The sequence below is a fragment of the Crotalus tigris genome, unplaced genomic scaffold (assembly GCF_016545835.1).
Source record: "Crotalus tigris isolate CLP2741 ecotype Arizona unplaced genomic scaffold, ASM1654583v1 scf7180000024439.5362192, whole genome shotgun sequence".
Classification (NCBI taxonomy): domain Eukaryota; kingdom Metazoa; phylum Chordata; class Lepidosauria; order Squamata; family Viperidae; genus Crotalus; species Crotalus tigris.
In genome coordinates, this window is record NW_024100609.1 from 5235812 (window position 1) to 5258724 (window position 22913).

The window sequence follows — 22913 nt, forward strand, 5'->3', positions numbered from 1 at the left end:
TTCTGATCAGCTACTTGTCTGTTATTTCAAATTCCTCTAGCATAATCTCATCCTCTCTCTCTCTCAAGTTTGTGTGGCTTATCAGACTGGCATACCACACCTAACCATATACAGTTTTTATGTGACATTAAGATGTGCTGAGGCAATACATAACTGAGTTCTGTATATATGTGTATGAAGCATTTTGGTATCCAGCATACAACTAAGTCACTTTTGAATAATTTTGTGGCAATCTCAATCAGAATAGAGCTGGAAGGGATCTTGGAGCTGCTCAAGCAGGAGGTCCTATACCCTTTCACATAGGTGGCTGTTCAGTCTTTTCTTAAAAACCTCCAGTGATGCACCCACAACTTCTGAAGGCAAGCTGCTCCACTGGTTAATTGTCCTCAGTGTTAGGAAGTTTTTCCTTAGTTCCAGGTTGCTTCTCTCCTTGATTAATTTCCATCCATTGTTTCTTGTCTTGCCTTCTAGGGCTTTGGAAAATAAGTCGACCCTCTCTTCTTTGTGGTAGCCCCTCAAATACTGGAATACTGCTATCATGTCACCCCCTAGTCCTTCTTTTCTCTAGACTGGCCATACCCAATTTCTGCAACCATTCTTCATATGTTTTTATTTTCAGGCCCTTAATCATCTTAGTTACTCTTCTTTCCACGTTTTCCAAATTCTCAACATCTTTTTTGTAATGATCTAGTAAATCTAGTAGAATTGAGCTGAACTATGAGCTAGGAGTACAATTTCCAATTCATGCAGCCACTATCAGGGTTTGTTTTGTTGAATGTAGTAAAATTGTCCTCTGTAAATATGTTTTTAAAAAGGATCAAAAGAGTTCTATTGTATATTGCTTTTTCTATACATATTTTTAATTTGTAGCATGTCGCTGAGAACAAATCCTAAACTGATCGAAACATACCACCTAAGCAATTGACCTATGAAGTCCCACAGGGCTCCATTTTGTTCCTCATACTGTTTAAGAGCTATATGAAATCACTTGAGATAATGGTTTCCCACAGTTTTGGAATAGTGTGTTATCAGTATATTGATGACATCCAACTCTATTGCTCTTTACTGCCAACTCCAAAGAAGCAATCTGTGCCTTGAACGCAGCATAAGCTTAATAATAGGACTATGGATTTAGAGATTTTTGTCTTGGCAGGAATTATATAACCCTCTCCCCCAAAAGAAGACATTTGGGAGTGCTCCATAATTTTCAGTTGAGGTGTTATCTGTGGTGAGAAGTACCTTTATGCAATTCTTTCTAGTGCACCAACTGCATCCCTTCCCAATCTACTCAGATTTGATGATGGTTTCCCATACCTTGGCTATATCATAGCATAGATATATATGCAATGTATTCTGTAGCCCACTCTTTGAAAAATATTTAAAAATTGTAGCTGTAGCTAATAAAGGTCACATAATACCTGTACTAAACAATTTGCAGACGCTATCAGTTGCTTACCTGGCATTGAATGACTTGGTATTAACTTTGCAAGGGATAAATAATTTAGGGCCTGACTATCTAAAGCAGACATGTCAAATTTGCGATGTCATGTGACATCACGCAATGTATTGGAGCTTTTTTCCCATTGTCTGCAATGGGGTGGGCACGGTTTCCTGGTGACACCCCTAATCTAAAGGATATCCCTCCTATTGTGAACCTGTCCACTTGTTTGAAAAGCTGGAGAGTCTCCTGGATGATGCCTCTATTGTCAGAGGCTTGTGTTTCTAGCATATGGGGAAGGGACTTCTACAAAAAGTCCTCAACTTACAACAGTTCATTTAGTGACTGTTTGAGGTTACAATGACACTGAGAAAAGTGACTTATGAGCATTTTTCATATTTAACGACTGTTATGGCACCCCCATGGTCATGCGACCAAAATTCAGACACTTGGCAACTGGTTCATATTTAGGAAGGTTGCAGTGTCCCGGGGTCATGTGATCAACTTTTGCAACTCTCTGACAAGCAAAGTCCATGGGAAGCCCGATTCACTTAACAACCACATTACTAACTTAATAACTGCAGTGATTCACTTAACAATTGTGGCAAGCAAGGTTGCAAAATGGGGCAAAATTCACTTAACAAATGTCTCGCTTAGCAACAGAAATTTTGCACTCAATTGCAATCACAAGTCTTGTAGTCTGTATTGTATTGCATCATTTTCAGCTATGGAATACAGCAGTGATGCTTGTACCTTACCCTCTCGGTGTTTAACACACCTGGAAAGGCACATCATTTTTGCCAAGCTTTTCATCCACAGACAATTCTAGTACTTATTGTACCATTTTATTCCTATTTTTAACATTTTATATTGCGTGAGCATTTGTGTGCATGCATGCATTTTACGCTTCGTTGGTCTTGAATGCTTGTTGGAGCAGAAGAACAGGATATATTTCAAATAAATAAAATATTCTTGTCTAAGATCTTGACTAGCTGCTTGTAGGAAGGTTTTGAAATCAAGCCAAGACCCCTGCAAAATTAAGCCCAGGACCTCAGGTCAAGCAGTCCAACCAATGTGATAATCTGTTCCACTCCCAAAACTATTTAAAGCTTTATGCATTGCCCTACTTCTTAAAGCATATTGCAAATTAAAACTAGTTGGGAATAATCTTAGAGGTAAATAGGATCTAACATCTCCTCTTCAGTGATGTCCTAATTCATCACCTTTAAGTACAACAGAAATAAAATGATGAAAACAAGGAGGGAGGGAGGGAGGGAGGGAAGGAAGGAAGGAAGGAAAAATAGATGGGTTGGGAATATTAAAAATCACTGTATATCTTTTTCTTATATGAAAGAATTTTCCCAAGGTTCCTGGAAATCATTCTGATGTAACAGAAACTTTCACTTCAGCCCAAGTGATTTTACTAGACTGAGTGCTGAAATGTGATGATTCATTCTGCAGGTTCAAGCATGCCTATTTCATTTATGTTAATAAACCTTAGATCTGCATGAAGAAAAAAAGCTCAAACTTTGTCATGAACAGAATGATTTGCCTTGGATCAGAGCTGTCACAAAGGATTGGGGATTTCCATTGTGCCGTACATTTTCAGAATCAAAGATTTAAGAGGAAATGTGATTCCTTTGCACTACAGCAAGATAGCTGAAATACAAAGCAAAGAGACACAGCCAATATTTCCTCAGGAATGAATTTGTCTGTGAATTATTATCAGTCAAAGCTTTGATGAGCAGACTGTCTTCTAGTCTTCATTGTCCCAACATGCAAATAAATGATATGAGTTATTTCTGTTTACAGATGAAACTCTGAGTCTAAGATTAGGTTGCATGCAGTAGTGTGGTTAGGTAATTATATATTCTGGATTTAATCGACCTAGTTGCAATGTCTGTGGTGAGGGGGAGCCTCCTCCGGGGACAGTGTGCAATTCTTCCTTGATTTCTAAATGTGGTAAATTAGCCTCGCTATATTTGGACAGCAGTTCTGCTGATGGTGTTGAATGGGCACCAGGCTGTCACTCCACAGTCCTGCCACGATGCCTTCATTGATAACTGTGACACATGATGTAATGGAACGGCTTGGGATCTTAGGGTGACTCAGCCATCACAAAGTTGAGTCCCAGAAATGGAAAGGTTCACATTATGATACTTGGCTTATATCTGGCTCTTCAAATACCAAATCACTTGGGAGAAGGGGAATATATTTTGGTTCTTATGGAGAAGATCCACCTCCGGGATATTGTCATGGTATCTGTGATTTCCATAGTATGAATGAATCCACAAAGCCATTATGTCTATGTGACTAGAACTAGACCTACCCAATGTCTTATAACTAGACATTGGGTATGTCTTGTTTAATGAAAATAAGGACCAGGGGTGACATGATAGTAGCGTTCCAATATCTAAGAGGCTATCACAAAGCAATGGATGGAAATTAATCAAAGAAAGAGCCAACCTAGAACTAAGGAGAAATTTCCTGATGGTTAGAACAGTTAATCAGTGGAATGACTTGTGGATGCTCCGATACTGGAGGTTTTGAAGAAGAGATTGGACAACCATTTGTCTGAAATAGTATAGGGTTTCCTACCTGAGCAGGGGGTGGGACTAGAAGGCCTCCAAGGTTCCTTCCAACTCTGTTATTCTGTTACAACTGCATATGGAAATCATTTTGTATTCATGGCCCTTGGGACACTTCAAGGTTAGATAGTCTCAGATAGTGTTCAAGAGGCCTGATGGCTGCAGAGCTGATCAGAAAGCTTGTGTACCATGGTAGGAGTGTGACAACGGATTAGATATCAGATTTGGTTGGACTGTCTTCTTGGAGGGTCACCAAGCAGCACATGGACCTGTTAGAAGAAGGATTGCCTTTTCCACCTTAGTCTTATGGACAACATACAGGTAGTTCTCCTTACAACCATTCGCTAAATGACTATTTAAAGTTATGACAACATTGAAAAAAATGACTTATAACTGGTAGTCACACTTACGATTGTCATAACATTCCCATAGTCACATGATCAAACTTTGTGTGTTTGGTGACCAGCATGTATTTATGAGGATTGCCACATCCTGGGGTCAACTGAATGCCATTTGCACATTTCCCAGGGGGCTTCTAACAAGCAAAGTCAATGGGGGGAGCCAGATTTGCTTAACAACAGTGTGAGTCACTTAACAATCATGGTGATTCACTTAATGACTGTAGCAAAAAAAAAAGATCATAAAATTAGGCATAACCCATTTAACTGCATTGCTTAGCAATGGGAATTCTGATCCCAGCTGGGGCCATAAATCAAAGACTACCTGTAGATTAAGATCCAATACATTTCTCTGTTTTTTTTGTTTGGATGAGTTCCTCTAAGATAGGGGTGTCAAACTGCCAGCCCGAGAACCAGATGCATCATGCCAAAACCACGTCCACCCCATTGCCAGCAATGGAAAAAAGTTGTGATATGTCGCGACATGTCCCATGACATTGCGAGTTGAGATATCCTTAGACAGCAAAAGGAGAAGAGATTTAACATCCCTCTAGACCAGACACATCCAATTTGCGACAACACATGATGTCGCACAACGTATCTCAACTTTTTCCCCATTGCTGGCAATGGGGTGGGCGCGGTTTCAGCATAATGCATCCGGCCCACGGGCTGGCAGTTTGACATGCCTGCTCTAGACATTGTGCTTCTCCTACATTGCATTTTTAGGTGTTGGGAACATAGATGTGTCATTCAGAATTCCTACAAAGAATTGACAAAGTGAGGCAAAATTAGATGGATTGTAAATCTATTTCCACAACTTTATATAAAACAGGGAAATGAATATTTAGTAAAAACTATTAATTTAGGGGTTTATTTAATCTCAGTATTAATGTTGGCTTTAGTGTTATTTTTCTGCAGAGCACTAGAGTTTAAGTTTTCAAATAATATTGCAACTAGAAAAGCTTAGCAAATATCTCATCAGGCCCACTGCTTTGGTCAAACAAGGACACTTAATGGCCTGTAGGACACAGAAATCTTCGAAGATGGCTTGTGAGGCCTTTTTTGGATATGGCTGGTCCTTTCTATTATTCCTGGTAATCTGTTGATCATCTGTTCAATCTTTTCAGTGGCATCTTAAATTTCAGACTCTCCTTCTTATCCTAACGCACCCATTAAAATTGATGTAATTGTGAAATGCATCTCTGAAGAACGAATATGCACAACCATATCAAACAGAAATCACTGAATGAAACAGGGCTTAAAAAAAATTAAGCATGATTTATGACCATGGAAATGTGCTCAGGATTATCCTGCCAGAATCTTTCCCAAGGCCACCTAGTTAGACTAGCTTCAAGTATAAACTCCCTCCAATTATTACATCACACAAGCTTTCAAAATCAGCCTTTTTTCTTTCCATTTCCACCAGCTAGGATTGGGGGGGAGGGGGTTATATTAGCAGGGATGGGAGGTTCCCACAACTTTATAAGTCATTTCTGTGCCTGTCAGTAAAGGCATTAACAAGCTAAGTTGGCTGCGATTAAAATAGCATAACTTTGTGACTTCAGTGTCTGGCAAGCTAGCCTTTGTAGGATGCTGTCTAGCTTTTTCTTTTTTAATTTTATATCTGTAGCAAGATAAAACCTTGGCTAGAAACTAACTCTCACAGTGTGTGAGCTACGGGGCAGCTATGAATCTTCTGGATGTATTAATCAGAGTGTAGATTTAAGAAGAGAAGGCATATATGGTGAGAATCAGGGACAGAGAGAGAAAGAGGAATAACAAAGAGGACTTTGAAACCACAACCAAGACAGATGATACATTTTGATTATTTTAAATGCATGTAGCCATCCTTACCTGATTAATTTTTTGGCCTACAGACAGTGGTGGGATTCAAATATGGGAACAACCGGTTCTCTGTGTGGATGCCGCTTCCGGAAGTCCATTCTGGGCCTGGGCAAGAAAAAATTAGCTACTGGTTCTGCCAAACTGGTGCGAACTGGCTGAATCCCACCACTGCCTATAGTATTTGCATTGCATTTTCTGGCTCTTTTTCCATCCTACATTTTTCTGTTCCTGAAAAAATGTCTTCCTTTGTCCTCTGCCATGTTTTAGCCACTCCGCCAAAGTTTTCTCTCATCCCATCCACTAAACAGCCTTCCATTTATACTTGTGTTAGAATTGCCTAATTTTCAGACTGCTTTTAAATATTTTTTAAAGAATGTTTTGCTGCTGTTTTTGAATTTCTCTTTGCGCAACGATAGGGCCTTCTTCTCCTTCTTCCTTCATATTAGACGTAGAAGCAGCAGAAGATTACTGAGAATAGTTTTTTAAAAAAAAATCAAGATGATAATGACCATGTGACTTATTAGATTTTTATCATGCCTATTATTTTTATAAACAACTCAAGGTAGCGACCGTACCTAATACTCCTTCCTCTTCCTATTTTCCCCACAACAAGGGGAAAGTGGGGTGGGCTAGGAGAGAGTGATTGGCCCAAAGTCACCCTACCAGCTTTCATGCCTAACGTGGGATAAAAAGAAAATCAAGATGGTGAGTGTTGTGTCCTGAGCCTGCAAAGGCGGGCTCGGGATGTTGCAATGGTCCCGGGCAGTTGCAAGCTGCCCGGGACCAGACTGGCTAGCACTGGCTTCGTGCACATGCGTGAGGTGCGGAGCATGCCAAATGTTGCCATTTGGTCCGGGGAAGCGTTCTTAAGAGAGGCAGAGAGGCCTGTGTGACTCAGAGCTGTAATGGAGCAGAAGAAACAACAATAAAGGCTTCTTGACACTACGAGATGCTCTGTGCTTATTCGCCGTTAAGCCGAGGACTCAACACTGGCGACGAGGATGGGATGCCTTACAACTAATTAAGAAGAATTGTAAGCTTACCCAGGAGTCCTGAGAGCGGCTAGGAAGACGGCGTTAAATTCAGCACCTGCCTGCCAGTACAGCGTTGCTGGAGGTAAGCTGGCTGATAGACCCTTTCCTTTACACAGAAAAAAATGGTGAAGATAGGGAGACTGTCTGAATTCGATGTCACGCACCCAGAAAGATGGGAGTCATATGTGGCCAGAGTAGAAAACTACTTGAAAGTAAACCAAGTAAGAGAAGATGGCTTAAAGGCCGCTACCTTGCTCTGTGTTTGTGGTCAAGATGCATTTGAAATTGCTGAAAACTTAGCAGCCCCTGCGCCTCTTGAATCTGTAACCTACACAGATTTTAAAAAAATTACTAAAAGAACATTTTCAGCCCAAGTTGTCTGTTATTTCATGGAGGCATACTTTTGAACAGAGGGATCAACGAGCTGGTGAATCAGCTAAAGAATACATTGCAGCTTTGAGAAGAGCAGCTAAGCCTTGTGAGTTTAAAGACTTAGAAGAAAGGTTGAGTGACAGATTTGTATGTGGGCTTAGAAACAGAGACTTGCAGCAGAGACTTTTTGCTAAGGAAGACATATCTTTCCAAGATGCCTTGAGAGAGTTTACTGCAGAAGAGGCAGCAGGTGGGGCAATCAAGAATATGAGGCCTATCAGAAGCACTCCAGAATCTGTTTCTGTGCACCATGAGGGAGTCCAGGAGAGCTCGGAAGAGGATCCTGAAGAAGAGGTGGATCATCTCTACCCAGCCAAAGAAAGGAAGCAGAAGGAAGGCAAAGAAAAGTCTTCAGCTGTACCCAAGTGCTTCGGGTGTGGAGGTTGCCACAAGAGGACCGACTGCAGGTTCCATTCTGCAAATCTGTAGAGCATGTGGAAAGCAAGGCCACATAGCAGCTGTGTGTCTGGGCCGTCAGAAGGTACAACCCTGAGAAGAATTGCGCCTGAAAGGTACCAGGGTCCCCAGCCAAAACAGGGTGGGTTTCTGTCCTTCACGAAGAAGAATTTATAGGACAGGCACACACAAGCCACTCAAAAAGAAACTGTCACTTAAAGTGAAGTTGCAAGGAGTTCCATTGGTTATGGAACTAGACACTGGGTCTGCACTTTCAATTATTTCCATTCACACATTCAGAAAGATTTGCTCTAGCAGTGGGTTCCAGGCCAAGCTTAGGCCATCCAATATAGTTCTAACAGACTTTCAAAACTCCAAAGTGTGTGTTAAGAGGGAGGCCACCCTTAACGTACAACATAAGGATTTTGAAGGTCCATTAGATGTATTGATAGTTGGGGGTGAGTGCACGAGTCTCATAGGACTTGATTGGTTTGAAGCCTTGGGAATACAAGTTACAGGGCTTAATAGTTTACAAACAGTAGGTCTACAAGAAGTCTGCAAAGAATTTGCAGATGTCTTCAGCCCACAACTGGGTACATACAAAGGGCCCCCAGTTTCCTTAAAATTGGACCCCACTGTCACTCCTATCAGAGTAAAAGCAAGGAGAGTACCTTTTGCTTTAAAAGGAAAAATTGATGCTGAATTGGACAAATTGATTCAGCAAGGAGTCTTAGAACCTGTTGACTCCAGTCCTTGGGAAACTCCCATAGTCACGCCTCTTAAGGCTAATGGGGACATTCGCATCTGTGCAGATTACAAATGCACCCTAAATAAGGCATTGCAACAACATGCCTATCCTATACCTGTAGTCAGCATATTCTGGCTTCCCTCAAGGGGGGGGGCATGTTTTTGCAAAGCTAGATTTAGCACAGGCTTATCAATAGTCACCTGTTGATGAAGCTGCTGCTGTAGCACAAACCATTGTAACACACAGGGGGGCATTCAAAGTCAAAAGACTACAATTTGGAGTAAATGTGGCTCCTGGAATTTTCCAAAGCGTAATGGAAAATACTTTGAGGGGTATACCAGGGGTTTGCCCCTATTTTGATGATGGCTTAATAGCTGGAGACTCCACTCAAAATTTAGCTGAGAGATTGAGGGCTGTCCTGCTGCGGTTCCAGAAAACAGGCCTCAAGCTAAAAAAAGACAAGTGTAAAATCGGGGTACTTTCTACAGATTTCCTGGGATTCAAAATAGATGCCAATGGGATTCATCCTGCTGAGTCCAAATTAAAAGCTATCATGCAAGCTCCTAGGCCTAAGTCCAAAGCTGAACTACAAGCTTTTCTGGGCCTCTTGAATTTCTATAATGCATTCATTCCTAACAAAGCTAATGTAGCTGAACCACTTCATAGGCTTCTGGACAAACAGGCAGTGTGGCAGTGGTCACAAGCACATGAAGCAAGCTTCAATGAGGTTAAGGCCTTACTCACATCCAATAATGTGCTTGCACATTTTAATGAAACTCTCCCTGTGTGCATCCTTCCCCTTATGGGGTGGGAGCAGTACTTAGCCATCTACAACCTGATGGAACTCAGGTTCCTCTTGCGTATTACTCCAGAACCTTGTCTTCTGCTGAGTGAAACTACGCTCAGATAGACCTTAGCTGTTGTTGCGGGCATTAAAAAATTCCATGATTTTTTATATGGCAGACATTTCACGGTCTACACTGACCACAAACCTTTGTTGGGGTTGTTTACTACAAACAAACATACCCCCCATATTATCTCCCCCAGGATGCTGAGATGGTTCATCTTTCTGTCAGCCTCTGATTTTTCTTTAGCTCACAAACCTGGCAAAGAAATGGGCCATGCTGATGGCCTCAGTAGATTACCCTTACAAGTAGTGGAGGCTGATCCTACCCCTGCCATCAACATCCTTTCCATTCAGGTGCTGCCTGAGTCACCTTTAAATGCCAGGGATGTGGCTGCTGAATCAGCCACAGATCTCACACTCTCTCGTGTATTATCCTGGGTTATGTCTGGATGGCCAGAGAGTTGTCCAGGTACTGAGTTTCAGAATTTCTGGCTTAAGAAACATGAGTTATCCACTTTTCAGGGTTGCCTGTTGTGGGGCAGCAGAGTTGTTATTCCTATCTCAATGAGGTCTAGGGTCTTAGGTTCCCTTCATGAGGGCCATCCTGGCATTGTAAGAATGAAGGCGCTTGCGCGCAGCCATTTGTGGTGGCCTGGGTTAGACAAGGAAATTGAGGCTAAGGTGCACGCATGCCACCTTTGTCAGCGCTCATGCCCAGAAATGCCCCAGGCTTCTGTGCATAGATGGGAGGAAACACAGTCATCTTGGTCTAGGGTGCACATCGATTATGCTGGGCCCTTTCAGGGTCAATTCTTCTTGGTCCTGGTTAATAGCTATTCAAAGTGGCTTGAGGTTGTACCTGTTTCTTCAACCACCACTGCCAAGACCATTCAAGTACTGAGGGGGATTTTTGCTGCACATGGGCTTCCGGATGTGTTGGTGTCTGACAATGGCCCTCAATTCACCTCTTCCGAATTCCAAGCTTTCTTACAGGCCAACATGATTCGTCATGCCACCTCTGCACCATTCCACCCTTCCACCAATGGTATGGCTGAACAGATGGTCCACATCACCAACGATGCTTTAAAGAAACTGACCTATGGAGACTGGCACCACAGGTTGGAAGACTTTCTTCTTGCGTACCGCACCACACCTTCAACTTCTACTGGGAAAAGCCCAGCTGAACTTCGCTAGGGGCGCAAACTGACTACTAAACTTGACCGGTTACACCCCGACAGACTGCCTCCTAAGGCTACACAACCCAGGGCACTGAGGTCTCTGCAAGTGGGTGCCCTGGTATGGACCCGTAATTACAGGCCAGGTCACTTGTGGGTTCCTGCTGTAGTATGCAAGATTACTGGTCCCTTGTCATATGAGGTCTCGTTGGATGACGGCCGTGTCCTTCGGCAGCATATCGACCAGCTGCGTACAAGACTGGACTTACCCTCAGAAACTCCTGGGCCTTTTCCAGGGGGGGAGGGGGATCTCCATGGGAAAAGGGATGGGTGTTGGCAGCAGCCGGCCCCCAACAGAGAGGCCACAGATGGCCTATTCCAAGATTCCGCAAGTGTTCCAAACAGGAATGCATGGGAACTAGGAAGTACACAGGCACCAGTGCCTACTCCAGTCAGGGAGTCACCCAGGGGGCATACTCATCATTCACCAATACCATTCAGCACTCCAGTCAGGGAGAATAACCGGGAGCATCCTAATAACTCAAACATTGCAAGAGAGCTGGCACAAAACCAGTCTAGTTGGCCCAGTACTGCTACTGTTTCCAGAAGGAGGTATTCACATAGGGAGGTGGCCGGAGAGGCACATCCCAATTCTGACACCTCCGGCACAGATGGGGGGGTAACTGAGTTTTGGGGAAATACTGAAACCCCAGACAGTCCCGTTACGGGACTGGGGAGCGAAGGAATGCAGCCCATTGATAGGTCCAGTGTGGGCCTGGGAGGCACTACAGAGTTGCCTAACAGTGGCAGTTTTATAGAGGGGCCAGAGAGCCTGCAACTAGGCAGGTCAATCAGGTTATTGGGAGAACAAAGTCCTTGTCTGACGAGCCCAGTGGGCAAGCAAGCAGACCAGGCAATGGGGCACGGTCCATGGGGACCACCAGGGTCTGAAAGAGGGGGTAAATTCATGTCATCCTCTGGGCAAAATGGAATTGGGGATTCTCAGGGTCTAAGGAGGTCACAAAGAGTCAAGAGATCTCCTAAGTACCTTGAGGACTTTGTAACTCTGCTGGCAAAGCAGAAACAGTGAGAGGGTGTCTGCTGTTGGGAGCAATGGAAATATGGGCATTGGGTATTAATGCCCAGAACAATAGCCCAGTACCATTTGGAGCAGTGGTTGGCACACCACGCTCGTGTTGAGGTCGCGTGTAACTATTCATATAGTTTATTAGTCTTAGCTGGGGGGGAAGGGGTGTTGTGTCCTGAGCCTGCAAAGGCAGGCTCGGGACGTTGCAATGTTCCCGGGCACTTTGCGCGCATGAGCGAGGCGCGGAGCACGCCAAATGTTGCCATTTGGTCCGGGGAAGCATTCTTAAGAGAGGCAGAGAGGCCTGCGTGCCTCAGAGCTGTAACGGAGCAGAAGAAACAACAATAAAGGCTTCTTGACACTACGAGATGCTCTGTGCTTATTCGCCGTTAAGCCGAGGACAGTGACCATAATCATATAATTTTAGCCCTACTACTTTTTTACATGCACCACACAAACAGGGCTTTGATTGTGCCATTTTAGCCACTGACTTTTTATTTTATTCATTTTTATTAAATGTACTACAGCTACCACTCCAGCAGACTCTTTTTTGAGATGCTCTGCAGGCACTCTTGGCTCAGATCACCTCCTGACTTAGAGAACTGCAAACATGATAGTTTTTACATGAATATTTTACTGACATACATATTTTACTTTCTTCTTTAAATATTTGCCTGGTTTGGTGCAAACGACAAAGGAAAGTTTGAGTATACATTAATTTTTACTGGAGCATGCAACAGTTGTATTCTACACACACTCTCATTAGCTCTGTGCTCATTTCTTTTATTAAAGCCACTCAACCATTTTAGTATATAAATTTAATTTTAAAAAACAGAATCAATATGATGGAGATCTGTGTGGTCCAGCACTGTGGCAGAATCCACAATAGACACGAATACCTTCTAAACTTTATTTTCCTCCTTCCTCCAACTTCTAGTCAAAGGGATTGTAGAATTCCAAGCAATGTGAACTTTATTTCTTTGTAGTAAACAGAACTCTCTGTTTACTATATATCAACAACTGAAAGAGACAAACTCCAGAAATTCTCAAGACAAAGTTCCATATAATAAACCAAGCTTATGAGTACCTACTTATTTAGGTCCTATGTTTTCTCCATGTCAAAAAAAGTAATCGTAAGGTGTAGGCAGGCAAGCAGATTAGTGAAATCCAGGAGTGCAATTTTAAATGCCAAGTATATCAAAGCAAAGAGATATGAATAGTGCAGTAATATATATCAGTAAACATCCATGAAAACGATGCAACAAAATACGATGGAGCTTTGAAAAATGAAGGTAAGGATTCTTAAGAAGGTAATCATCCACCAGATCTGGTTGCATAAACTTCATTCAAGCCAAGGGTCAAACCTGGGATTTGAGTAATACATTAAGGGTCACAGATTGTGTGTCTACGTACTAGACATTGATAAAAGAGAGTAATCTCCTGCACTCCTGTGAAAATGGCTGCTTATTCCAAAGTTATTTCAAATCATAAGCATGAAGGACATAATGAATGATTTCAGTTGCCTTCCCCAGTCTTAGAGAGGAACTGCTCTGGAGATGCAGCTCAGAGGCCCAAGACACATGGATTGCCTGTTCTGAATTGTGTGTGGTTATCACCAAATAGGGCTGAAATCACAAGCATGAAACAAGAGTTCTTCAGAGAGATGCCAGCTTCCTGACTTTTAAAAATGTCTACTAACCATGTGACCTGCTTTCCACAGACATAGCCAGAAGATAACGGTTTTCTTTTAGCGTCACTGACATGGTTTCATTTTTCTTACTGTTTTTGTCAGGTTTTTTTTTTTTTAACATTTAAAGGCCCTAAATTATTTTTACTATTGTGTAGTCACTTGAAGAAACGTTATAATGGTTATTCTCAAGGAATCTTCCTTACCTTTTTTTAAAAAAACAAAACAAAAACAAATTAGGTTGCATTTCTGCTTAATCAATTCTATTATAAAATAAGGTAGGGAAAGCACACTCACCATGACTTCTGACATCTATAGGAGACACTAAATTTTCTTCTGTGATCAAAGTAACATTTCTGTTTATGTGTTTCTGCTCTCCCCTTTGTCTAAGTCTAGAGACAAAGAGAGAGAGAAGAGGGAGAGAGAGAGGGAGAGAGGGGGAGGGAGAGAGGCAGAGAGAGAGACGGAGACAGAGAACATAGGAATGGCTCCCTATATGTCAAATTTGTTTCCAATCTGTTTAGGTTTCCAAGAACAGTAACCTTTGTTTTTCTTTTGCTTTGGAGCAGTTTTAACTGTAGTCCAATTATTTCAGTCTTTTTGATATAAATCCAACACATTTTATAAACGATGCACTAGTATGATTTTTAAAGGCTCTTAGAACAAGAACAATGTCAGTGAGACATGAATTGTAATCAAGTATGAGTCACAAAAGAACATTTTCTCCATTCATTATTGAAAGTGAATAAAAATAGCTGGGTAAATAGGAAGGAAAGAGTTAAATCTCAAAACAGATGCAGGTAACCTATTTTAATAGATGGTGTCTGTTAGGTCAAGATCAGCCTCAGGTAACTTGCAAGCAAAATGCCACATCTACCTTACTTGACTAAATACTTTGGCTTGCCAGGTGCTTAAAAGGTTCTTTACACACACACACACACACACACTCACACACCCCAATATATACATGGAAATTGATTAAAAATCTCATGGACCTTTCACTGATTCAAAGAATTAGACTTGCTTTAGAAAAAAATGCTCCCCCTTCTTTCTTTTTTGCACGATGTAAGAATGGGAAAATGCTTTTCATAGAAAATGATAAAAGTGGACATTTCTTGAAATAAGCATAAAGGCCTTAATTAACTGTAAAACTAGGCTAGATGAGTAGATTGCTCAAAAGCCAATCCGTATACTGTATGTACCAGCCTTTTGTTTTGTCAAATAGGCATGAAATTAAATACTGAAACTCCATATTTATTTTCACATACTTTCTATTCAACTTGTACACACACATACACGCACACACAGATACATTATTGGAACAAAAATTCCCTAAATACACTTTTCCCCCCTTACTTCCCAGCATTTTATTTAATTTTATGTTTTTCTTGAGTCCATGGAAACAAAGCTTTTTACCAGTTTAATTTCTTTGCCATCAATTGTGAAGCTATATAAATGAAATGGTTGACATTTGGGTTTTTTTTTGTTGTTGTTGTTAAAAAAACCTTTTCCTAATATTTGGTTTTTAGTTCTATAGCAAACTCTTCTAAGGCTATTTTAGTTTTATCTAATCCAGGAGTATCATCTGCTTATTTCAGATTTCTATTGCCTGTGTAAATTGCAGGTGTCCTCTTTTCCAGTCCAATAATAATACATTCACTATCTAAGTAAAACAAACACAGGTTCATTAAGCATCCTTATCTCATTCCCTTTCTTAGTCTGAACCATTACTTCTTGAAATTCAGTTCTTAAATTACCATCTCATTCTTTGCAAAGTTCCTCTGAACAAAAGTCTATTCTAGATCAGGGGTCCCCAAACCCCAGTCCGTGGACCAGTACTGGGCTGTGGCATGCCAGCAACCAGGCCGCACAAACAAGCAAAGCCCCATCTGCGAGATGCAGCCAGTGCACAAAACCACATACCTCCAGTCTGCGGAAAAACAAAACCGGTCTCTGGTGCCCAAAAGGTTGGGGACCTCTGTTCTAGAGCATACATTCAATATATTTATATTTCAATATAAGTTAGAAGTTGCCCCTGGTTCCATTGATTTTTTGCCCACACATAGTCACTCTGTTTCTCTGATTGGATAAGGAAATATCTCTGAAATGATGATCCAATAGGTCATGGATTGTCTGGTTGTTACTATAAATTTAGAACTCTGTAAAGTCAATAAAATCTCCTTCCAGATATTATTTCAATTTACTAGTAGATTGATACAAACTGTTTAGTCTTAATTTTGTGTGTGTGTGTGTGTGTGTGTGTGTATGTTTTCTGAGGTTTTCGCGGGTGTTTGTATGTAGGTCTTTGGTTGTTCGGGTTTTCTCCCACGTAAAATTGGAAGTGTCTTGGCGACGTTTCGACAAAGTCCCATTCATCATCTTCAGGCTGGTGTTTTCAGCTTTGTGCTTCGAGCAGCAATGTGCTTCGTGTTTCGAACAGCATCATTGACACCAGCCTGAAGATGACGAATGGGACTTCGTCGAAACGTCGCCAAGACACTTCCAATTTTACGCGGGAGAAATACATATATATATATATTCAAGAAATATATATATATATATATATTCAAGAATATTGGTAAAAATGCGACTCCCGGGCATAATTATGAATAAAAGAATAAAACATGATCACCGGGAGGGTTGAAGTAAGAATACTTTACTAAAAATATACTATACTTATACTAAAAAGTTGCCAAGCTTTCGCTGGGGGAACTCCCCAGCATCGTCAGGGCTAAAAGGCCATTGCAATAAAGGTGGTTTAAGGAGGTTCAAGTAACGTTTGCGCACGGCTCCTAGACCGTGTTACTGGCCCTAATTGGCCAGCTGATAACCAAGATGTGTCTATAACGTTATGTTCTTTTCTTCGGATGCCCTTCCCTATCCCTCCACTGTTGGTCTTTGGAGGCGTTAGTAACCTTACATCCCCTCCTCTTCCGATAATACCAATGCCTGTCGTATCCGGGGGAGGATTCGATCTGATGTTTTCTTGTGTCTTATGATGGAGATAGGGTTCCACTAACTATGGGTTAATATCCCTTCCCAATTGTATACCTCTCTCCTCCTTTGTTGTGTCAACAGCTCTTATCTGAGTATGGTATGCCTCAGCAATCATGTCTTTATTCTCCACCCCAGTCTCCCTTACATCCGTTCCCTCCCATTGTTTGGCACTCTGTAAGGAGGGTTCTTCTCTACGTTGGTTGGCCCGAAGATGGGTTGTAACGCTATGCCGTCTGATGAATCTTAATGGGTAACCGTTATAACGGCATATGCGAAAGAGGTGTCTCCTCTCTTCATTCCTATACTCATCCGTACTGCAGTGGGAGTCAACGTGCTTAAATAATGTTTTAATGCAGCTGATTTTATGGGAAACTGGATGATTATTCTGATAATGGAGGATCCTGTCCGTGTGAGTTGGTTTGCGGAACACTTTTGTATGTAAGGATCCATCCAATTGGCAATGGATAGATACATACAAGAAGGCAAGGGTGTTATGTTTTTCCTCCTCCACAGTAAATTTTATATCAGAGTAGATGGAATTCAATATTCCCATAAATGTAGCTACATGTTGTCTTTTGACAACAGCGAACGTGTCGTCCACGTACCTCACCCAAAACTTGGGTTGGTATAAAGCCATAGCCTTATGTTCAAGTTGAACATATATATATATATGTTCAATGATGCAATCTTCGATCTCCAGGAAGAGTATACTCCAGTATACTCTTCCTGGAGATCGAAGACCAAGCTTTCGTCAAATACATTTGACATCGTCAGGGTTAAAAGGCAAATGCCGGGGGAAGTCTTATAGAGCTGGGGCCGATGACACGCTCCAGGAGCCGGAAACAGGCATTAAACAACTGTATATAAGACTTCCCCCGGCATTTGCCTTTTAACCCTGACGATGTCAAATGTATTTGACGAAAGCTTGGTGGATTAAATTCTATTTTTGATAGATATTCTCTTGGTGATCATTATTTTGACTATATATATATATATATATATATATATATATATATATATATATATATATATATATACATGTAGGTCTTTGGTTATTCGGGTTTTCTCCCACGTAAAATTGGAAGTGTCTTGGCGACATTTCGACGAAGTCGCATTCGTCATCTTCAGGCTGGTGCTTTTGGCTTCGTGCTTCTAGGAGCTTCTAGGAGCTTCTAGGTGCTTCTCATTGCTCCTAGAAGCACAAAGCCGAAAGCACCAGCCTGAAGATGACAAATGAGACTTCATCGAAACGTCGCCAAGACACTTCCAATTTTACGTGGGAGAAAACCCGAATAACCAAAGACCTACATACAAACACCTGCGAAAACCTCAGAAAACATATATATATATATTAGAAAACTGTTTACTCAATAGCGTGTGTTATAAAGTATTTATCTAGAACATATAGATTCAGTCATACATTTGAAAAATCTTTCCAGGAAAGCCCTGGAGGGTGCCATTCCTCTCTTTTAACAACCACCTCACCTTCTCCCCTAATTCTGAAACTCCCTCAAAATCCAATTGGGAATGAAAGCAAATTTAATTAAATTCTAAATCAACACATTTCAAATAAAATTCCATCATAAACAATGACCGATGCTATATTTTCCAAAGCAGCACAAGCTTCCGTTGGCATTTAACACATTATTTCAACAAGACTCAGGACAGTGACCGTGGTTATGAAATACATTCTTGGAATGGTAATATCTTTGAGCAGCAGGATTAGACCTCTCCCTTCAAGCTGAGGGCTTCCTGGAAAAAAAATTTATATGTTCTCTTACTTCACTATCATCTGCAAATCATTTGCTGCCTTGTAAACAAAACAGTTCTCCAAAATCTTGCTGAAAAAAAAATACCACCACCAAATACCGCCCTTAAAATCTGGAGAGAAAACCTGTTATACAATGGATCAAAAGGTGAAATATTTTCAAGTTGATATGACCATCCTTCTCAGAATGAAATTGTTTTATGGTCTTAATCTTTGGCCAAATGTGGACACCATACATTTCTATGTAGGATTCCAGTAAAAAGCTTTTGGGGTTCAGCAAAGGACTTTTTAACGTGCTTTAACATTAAGTGCCCATCCTAAGACTTGCTGGCCCAAAGACGAGAACGTGGGGTGGGGTTTCAATGCTACGCCAAGGCTGCCAACAAAACAGGAGTCAATGCCAGGACAGTGGAATTGAAGCTGCACAGAAAATGTCACCACATATTTTATGATTGTATCTTACTATAGTCAAAACGATTCAAAAATATGACAGCACAAATTGTTTCTGTGGAAGGAATTAAGAAGATAATTAACAGCATGTGTCTACTCAATAGTAACTCCATTATGTTTAAATATAACTCAGTGAGACACATATCCACAAAATATACTGGAAATCTGCACCGTCAATGGCCTGTTGTTGTTGTTACTTGCGAAGTCGTGTCCGACCCATCGCGACCCCATGGACAACGTTCCTCCAGGTCTTCCTGTCCTCTACCATCTTCTGGAGTCCATTCAAATTCACACCTACTGCTTCAGTGACTCCATCCAGCCATCTCATTCTCTGTCGTCCCCTTCTTCTATTGCCCTCAATCTTTCCCAGCATTAGTCCCTTCTCCAGTGAGTCCTTCCTTCTCATTAGGTGGCCAAAGTATTTGAGTTTCAACTTCAGGATCTGGCCTTCTAAAGAGCAGTCGGGGTTGATCTCTTCTAGGACTGACCGGTTTGAACGCCTTGCAGTCCAAGGGACTCGCAGGAGTCTTCTCCAGCACCATAGTTCAAAGGCCTCAATTCTTTTGCGCTCAGCCTTTCTTATGGTCCAACTTTCACAGCCATACATTGCAACTGGGAAAACCATGGCCTGGACTATACGCACTTTTGTTGGCAGGGTGATGTCTCTGCTTTTTAGTATGCTGTCTAGATTTGCCATAGCTTTCCTCCCCAGGAGCAAGCGTCTTTTAATTTCTTGGCTGCAGTCCCCATCTGAGGTGATCTTGGAGCCCAGAAAAATAAAATCTGTCACTACCTCCATTTCTTCCCCATCTATTTGCCAGGAATTGAGAGGGCCGGATGCCATGATTTTGGTTTTCTTAATGTTGAGTTTCAAGCCAACTTTTGCACTCTCCTTCTTCACCCGCATCAAGAGGCTCTTTAGTTCCTCTTCACTTTCTGCCATTAGAGTGGTATCATCTGCATATCTTAGGTTGTTGATATTTTCTCTTAATTCCAACTTTTGATTCATCTAGCCCTGCCTTTCTCATGATGTGCTCTGCATATAAGTTAAATAGGCAGGGCGACAGTATACAGCCTTGCTGGACTCCTTTTCCAATTTTGAACCAATCAGTGGTTCCGTGTCGGTTCTCACTGTTGCTTCTTGACCCGCATATAGGTTTCTCAAGAGACAAATAAGATGGTCTGGTACTCCCATCTCTTTAAGAACTTGCCACAATTTGTTGTGATCCACACAATCAAAGGCTTTTGCATAGTCAATGAAGCAGAAGTAGATGTTTTTTCTGGAACTCCCTAGCTTTCTCCATGATCCAGCGTATGTTGGCAATTTGATCTCTAGTTCCTCTGCCTCTTCGAAATCCTGCCTGTACTTCTGGTAGTTCTCGATCCACATACTGCTGGAGTCTAGCTTGTAGGATTTTAAGCATAACTTTACTAGCATGTGAAATGAGTGCAATGGTGCGATAGTTTGAACATTCTTTGGCATTGCCTTTCTTTGGAATTGGAATGTAAACTGACCTTTTCCAATCCTGTGGCCACTGTTGAGTTTTCCAAATTTGCTGGCAAATTGAGTGTAGCACTTTTACTGCATCGTCTTTTAAGATTTTGAATAGCTCAGCTGGAATACTGTCACCTCCACTAGTTTTGTTGTTGCTCAGATTTTCTAAGGCCCATTTCACTTCACATTCTAAGATGTCTGGTTCGAGGTCAATGACCATCTCACTGTGGTTATCTGGGATGTTAAGCTCATTCTTGTATAGTTCTTCTGTGTAGTTTTGCCATCTCTTCTTAATCTCTTCTGCCTCTGTTAGGTCTCTGCCATTTTGGTCCTTTATCATGCCCATCTTTGCATGAAACGTTCCCTTCATATCTCCAATTTTCTTGAAGAGATCTCTGGTCCTCCCTATTCTGTTGGTGCACTCCCTATTCTGTTGTTTTGTTCTATTTCTTTGCACTGTTCATTTAAGAAGGCATTCTTATCTCTTCTAGCTACTCTCTGGAATTCTGCATTCAATTGGGTGTATCTTTCTCTTTCTCCTTTGCCTTTCGCTTCCCTTCTTTCCTCAGCTATTTGCAAAGCTTCCTCAGACAGCCATTTTGCTTTCTTGCATTTCTTTTTCTTTGGGATGGTTTTAGTTGCTACCTCTTGTACAATGTTGCGAACTTCCATCCATAGTTCTTCAGGCACTCTGTCTATCAGATCCAGTTCCTTAAATCTATTTGTCACCTCTACTGTATATTCATCAGGAATATGATTTAGTTCATACCTGAGTGGCCTAGTGCTTTTCCCTACTTTTTTCAATTTAAGCCTAAATTTTGCAACGAGAAGCTCATGATCTGAGCCACAGTCAGCTCCTGGTCTTGTTTTTACTGACTGTATAGAGCTTCTCCATCTTTGGCTGCAGAGCACATAGTCAATCTGATTTCTATATTGACCGTCTGGTGATGTCCATGTGTAGAGTCGTCTCTTGGGTTGTTGGAAAAGAGTGTTTGTTATGACCATCGTATTCTCTTGACAAAATTCTATTAGCCTGTGCCCTGCTTCATTTTGTACTCCAAGGCCAAACTTGCCTGTTATTCCGGTTATCTTTTGGCTTCCTACCTTAGCATTCCAATCCCCCATGATGATAAGGACATCATTTTTGGTGTTAATTCTATAAGGTGCTGTAGGGCTTCATAGAACCGGTCAATTTCATCCTCTTCAGCACCAGTGGTTGGGGCATAGATTTGGACTATTGTGATATTGAATGGTTTGCCTTGGATTCGAATTGAGATCATTCTGTCATTTTGGGGATTGTATCCCAGTATTGCTTTTCCTATTCTTTTATTGACTATGAAGGCTACTCCATTTCTTCTGAGGGATTCTTGCCCACAGTAGTATACCTGATGGTCATCTGAGTTAAATTCACCCATTCCTGTCCATTTTAGTTCGCTGATTCCTAAGATGTCGATGTTCAGTCTTGTCATCTCTTTTTTGACTACGTCTAGCTTGCCTTGATTCATGGATCTTACATTCCAGGTTCCTATGGAGAAAAAATCTTTACAGCATCGGACTTTCCTTTCACCACCAGATATATCCACAGCTGAGCGTCCTTTCGGCTTTGGCCCAGTCGCTTCATTCTTTCTGGCGCTACTAGTACTAGCCCTCTGCTCTTCCCCAGTAGCATATTGGACACCTTCCGACCTGAGGGGCTCATCTTCCAGCGTCATATCTTTTTTCCTTTTAGTACTGTCCATGGGGTTTTCATGGCAAAGATACTGGAGTGGTTTGCCATTTCCTTCTCCAGTGGATCACATTTTGTCAGAACTCTCTGCTATAACCTGTCCGCCCTGGGTGGCCCTGCACGGCATAGCTCATAGCTTCATTGAGTTACGCAAGCCCCTTCGCCACGACAAGGCAGTAATCCATAAAGGGGGTCAATGGCCTAAGCCATCTAATTACTTTGCTTGCTGCTTCCTCCAAGACTTGCCCCCAAGACAAGTCTTGTGTTGGGTAGTGGAGGTTGTTCTGTTATGTGTGTTGGTAAGGCACTGAGATGAGGCAGGTGTAACAACAGTGGCTTCTTTATTTAAGCTTCAACAGAACAACATAAAATGGCACGGATCCCTTTTATACCCTTTTGCAGGGAACAGCGTCAGCCAATAAATGCAACGAATTTTCCCGCTTTGCGCGTGTGCAATAGGCTGGAGACAGGCTGTCTGGTCCGGGCAGCCACGTGCTCTGTCAATCACAGGCCCAGGACATAACAGAGGTGGTGTTTTTTCTCCATTCAGCTTTATATCATAGCAATTGGACAATGTAAACTAAGTTGATATGTGTTGGGGAGGAAGCTGAAATGACTTGTTCCTCTGGTCTCTCGTATTGGTTCATCTCTTGTTCTGCAACCTCACCTCACCTCTCCAAGGGCTTGAGTGACTGGCAGGAGCCCCCTTTTCCTGTTTCTATTGTTGTGTTCTTTGGTGTGTGTGGGGGGTGGAAACCATGAGTTTCAGGCTTGACAAGATATTGGGTTAGTAAATTGATAC